Source organism: Thamnophis sirtalis, unplaced genomic scaffold, assembly GCF_051295495.1.
Source record: "Thamnophis sirtalis isolate CommonGarterSnake01/CBP01778 unplaced genomic scaffold, rThaSir2_p1.2 scaffold_3, whole genome shotgun sequence".
NCBI lineage: Eukaryota > Metazoa > Chordata > Lepidosauria > Squamata > Natricidae > Thamnophis > Thamnophis sirtalis.
In genome coordinates this window covers 9,960,714-9,965,955 of record NW_028261383.1, presented here as the reverse complement: position 1 = coordinate 9,965,955, position 5,242 = coordinate 9,960,714, and positions in this window count along the sequence as shown.

The following is a 5,242-nucleotide window of genomic DNA, read 5'->3' as shown; positions in this document are numbered from 1 at the left end:
GAAGTTCAAAGATTTTTTTTTCAAAAGGCAACTGGACTTTCTTTCTTCCCATCGCTTTCCAACCTTTCTAGCAACACAGTACTCGATGATTTTAACTCCTTTAAGCTCAACCACAGGTATTATCCGCTTCCTAGGCTTAGGTGTTGCCTGTTTGAGCACCATCTCCAGATAGGAGGCAGAAAAAAATCATTCTCCAGTTTCTACCTAAGGCGTTTGCAACAAGTTTCCACTGATTAAATGCTATCAAGTCATTTTTTACTTCTAGCAACCGACTAATCGAGGAGAAAAGCAACCTAGAACTGAGGAGAAATTTCCTGACACTGAGAACAATGAAACAGAGGAAGGACTTGCCTCCAGAAGTTGTGTCTGCTCCACCACTGGAGGTTTTTAAGAAGAGATTGGACAACCATTTGTCTGAAATGGTATAGAAAACTGGCAGCCAATGGGACAGATGTGTCACACGTAGGCCACACCCAACGCAGCTCCGTGAAGGGGAAAAATGTGAAAGGTCATGTGACACTGCGAGTTTGATACCGGTGGTATAGAGGTTAGAAGACCTCTGTTATTCTGTATTCTGAAATAACTGAAATAAAGGACACGTGTGGGAAAGAGTGATATGGAAACCATAGCAAGCTTGCTAAAAATACATTGCAACAGGATGTAGGCATGGCTACTTTGGTACTTTCCTTACTGTGCCATATACTGTCAAACAACCAGTTCTGTGGTACTTTAATGTGTAAATTCATGGCTGAGATCATCTGCCTCTGAATCCAATCCCTAGTCCTTCCACCCTTTTCAGTTTTCCTCTCACCCAATGTTAGCAGCTTCTATGTATTGTTGCTGTGGCTGCAAAGTACTGGTACTTAAATGAACTGATTATTATCTGTTATTTTGTTACATTATCGGGTTAAAAAGCACACCCAGAGAGCTCAGTTAATTCAATGCACAGTTCCCCATACTTCTTACGGAATATTAGTTTAACCTGTGCAGACCTTCAGTAAAATGGGAAAAAGTTGCAAAAGATGAGCAAATTCTAAAATGTACAATTGTGTGCAAAACCTTCTGGTCCACATTAGGTGGTGGTTGTAGCAAGAGTGGGATGACCATGTACAGTTATATCTGACTCTCTCTCATTGGAATACAACCAGAAAATTCAGTTGCCTGCAGTATTCAAAAATTCAGAAACAGCTTTCTGAGGGTAACGTGGCAAATATTTAGTGTGACCTCCCTCCACTTTGCTCCTCTAAAACTAAATAGACTGGAACCCTGCATGCTGTCATTGCTACCACCTGTATGTGCCCTACTATTTCATGCAAAAATGGCTGTTGTCTATCTTTTATACCAGGTTTGTGCAAGACACACTTGAGCACTCAACAGTGATTGGTATTTCACTCTGCTTATTCCTTCAGTGTGATTTGCATCATTTGAATGATTGGCCTGGGACTCCTAGATAGTCTCATTAAATAACCACAACTGAGTGCAAAATGCCTGTTGCTAAAAGCGAGATTTGTTAAATGGGTTTTGCTTCATTTTAAGACTTTTCTTGCCGCAGTTATTAAATGAATCACCATAGTTGTTAAAGTTAGTAATGTGGTTATTATGCAAAAATGGCTTCCCCCGTTGACTTTGTTTGTCAGAAGATATCAAAAAGGGATTCCCATAGACCCGGGACACTGCAACCGTCATGAATATGATTCAGTGGACAAGTGGTTGAATTTTGGTCTCGTAGTGGATGCTGCAACGGTCATAAATGTGAAAAACAGCCACAAGGAACTTTTTTCAGTGCCGTTGTGGCTTCAAACAGTTACGAAACTACTGCAAAATCCTTCGGAGGACTGCTTCCCTGAGGTCGTCTCATGGTAATGTGTTTTAAGACAGGGGATCACAAGGATTATTTAGCTGCCATTGTGAAATAATTATCAACTCTGTGTTGTGGCTCAGGGACTCCTGAGTGTAGGATTCCTGCACTCTTTTGGGCGGGGGGGCTTCTTCCTTGTCTCCTATGCTTGAGCTTGACATTTTGTACAGAGACATGTTGTATGAATGTAATTCATTGACAGCTTCCCAATAAGACCAACGTTCCATATCATTCCAGTCAAAATGCCAAAGGACACAGAAATTGACAGACATAAAATCTTACTTTTGTATCACTGGCATTCTCAAAGGGAAAACAACAAACAAACATTGGATATTCAAGACATGGTATTCAAGATTGAAAATTATGGAATGGTTGTGAAAGCTTTGCTAAAACAACAAGGGGGAGGTGACCTAAGACTTTTGCACCGTACTGTGGCTTTATGGGATAAAAGAACTTGCTGAAGGTGTGCTCAATGTGGATTTTGAGCCAATCAATCAATCAATCAATCAATCAAACCAATCAGAATAGAATTAGAAGCCACATTGGAGGTCCTCTAGTCTAACCCCCTGTTCAAGCAGGAGATCCTATAACATTTCAGGCAATTGGCTATCCAGTCTTTTCTTAAAAAACTCCAGTGATGGAGGAGCACCCACAATTTCTGAAGGCTACCCATTCCATTAGTTCAAGGGTGTCAAACTGGTGGCCTGCATGTGTCACATTGAGTCCACGCCCACTCCTGCTCCATGAAGTGAAAATGCATCATCAAACGTTATGTGTTAGCAACGGAACACCACGAGTTTGATACCCGTGCACTAGGTTAGTTGTTCTCACTGTCAGGAAGTCTCTCCTTAATTCCAGGTTACTCTCTCCTTGATCAGCTTCTATTCATTGTTTCTTCTTCCGGTGCCTTCTAGGTTGACCTCCTCTATTGTTGCAACGTTCAAATACTGAAACTCGGCTATCATGTCACCCCTAGTCCTTCTTTTCTCTAGACTGGCCATACCCAATTCCTGCAACCGTTCTTCATGTTTTACTCTCCAGGTTTTTAATTATCTTAGTTTCTCATCTCTGCACTTTTTCCAAAATCTCCACATCTTTTTGTAACATGGTGACCAAAACTGCATGCAGTACTCCAGGTGTGGCCTTAATAAGGCTTTATAAAGCACTACTAATACTTCACATGAAACCCCAAAATCAAAAGTAAAACCCAAGGTTTACTTTTATACAGGAATGAAATGTTGAATCCCACTTTCCTTGACTTGGCACGATTCTTTGGCTCGTTGCATTGGGTAAAATTAACTCAAAGTTAGATTGGCCCAACACATTCAAGTTCTATCTCATCAGCAGAAAACAAAGGAATATGGGGTTACTGCTCCTGTGGAATTGGCCAAACCAATAATGCATTACCTAGAGATGTATCTCTAGCCAAAGAGGCTCTTTGCACTTTATGTTTTTGAAAAGTTTCTCCAGAAATGATGCAAATTTGCCCTGCCTGGAAACTCTGCAGGTGGAATATGGTCATCAAGAAGAGGAGTTTCAAGTAGTTCATTGAAGTGTTCATTGTTAGGAATATTGAATGAGTATGTTGTGTTTTTTCCCCTCTCCCTGTGTCAGAAAGGGAGTCAGAAGTAAAGCCATTTATAAAAGCCCGAGAGAGGCAGGCGAGTGCTCTTGTGCAGTGACATCGGACTCCAATTCCCAATCCCTGCAATGCAGGCCCAAGGACAGCCCCGTTCACTCCCGCATCTCTTCTCCATGCACAGCACACATCAGAGGAGAAATGCAGGCAAAAGGCTCTTTGCTTCTTTCTCTGCCCCCTTTGTCCCCCCCGCCCAGCCGGACATGCTCGTATGCCTCCTGACCAAGCAAGCAAGCGAAAAATCATTCCAGTCTTTGGGACGTTAGACTGAATTTCACCCTGCTGGAAGTGCTCAGATGACTGGCGGCTAACAGAGCTCCAGGCAGAATTGCGCCCTGCAAGGGGGCCATCTCCAGTACTCCTCTGCCACCTCCTTTGCCTCTTAGCGCCCCCCTGCAGCCCCCCCTTGCATCTTAGCGCCTCCCTAAGTCATCCCACCGCCCCTCAGGGGGCGGTTCTGCCCACTTTGGGAACCACTGCTCTAAAGGGAGATGAGAAAATTGAAAATGTTGAGGTGGAGATTGTAGCCCCCACTTGTGTCAATGGGCCATTAAAATGCCCAAGCTTGTCTATTCTACATAACAAAGTTCTCCCCTCTTCCGCTCCAGAATGGTGAGATTAAGGCATGATAGTATTAGCCCTTTACCCATCTCACCATAGGGCACCTGGGAAGTGGTAATGCTCAACCAAACTTGGACCTGTATGGCCCCATGGCACCAATCAGCCTGACAACCAATCAGAATACAAGCACAGATTTAAAGCTCAAAGGGGGTCTTTCACGCAACATCTTGAAGCATGTGATCACCTTTTTCTTCGTCATCTCAAGCCATGTGACCCTGTTCACCACTAAACCATCTTTCCAAGCAGCCTCCATGTTTCCAGTGTTTCTTCCCTACTTGGAACTGAACCCAGAAGGACATTTCTTCCAACAATTCTTAGTCATTTTAGGAGATATGCTGGAAGTTGAATACTGCCCTGTTAGGATCAGTGAATAAGGCAGCCACCTTCCCTTCTCCAATAACTGGGGTTCATCCCCTCTCTTTCTTCCGTTTCTCTGGCTGACTCGGGGTTGGACTTGAAGACCTCCAAGGTCCTCCCAACTCTGTTTTAAAGGGCGATCCCCTCCCCACTTCCCCTCCCTGGGCTTCGTCCCCTCCCTCTCCCCCCCCCCCCGTTTCTCTGGCTGCCTCAGGCAAAGAAGCAATGGATTCGCTGCCCAGCTCACCATCCCAGGCCGGGGGCTGGGAGGAGCAAGCAGGGGGATCCTGCTTGGATGGATGAAGGACTGGATGAAGCCCTTTAGAGAATAAGAGGAGCTGGACGGAGAGAGGAGGAGGTATAAGCGTTTCCAGGTTAGACTCTGGAAACTTTTGGCTGGGATGGTTTCGGGGATCCACGTGAGTGGCCGGGAAGGAAGGAAGCTTAGCCCGCGGGGCTGCGAGGAAAGCGGATCTTTTCCTGCGCGCATCTCTTGGAACGAGGAACAGAGCCGCGCTTCCCTGAGGGCGCCAGTTAAGAAGCTCCCTCCCTCCCTCCTTCCTTCTTCACATCTGTGGAAATGCTTGGACAGGAGACCTTCAATGCAGCTTCTTGGCTGCTGCTCAAATCGCTCCTGCAGTCACCAACTTTCTCCTTGGGGAGATTAATAAACAACAACAATAATGGATGAGCTATAAGAGCTTGCAGCTTGGGATCTGCCAATTCCTGCCTGAGGTCGTTCCGGGGAGAGAGATCCACGTGCCTGG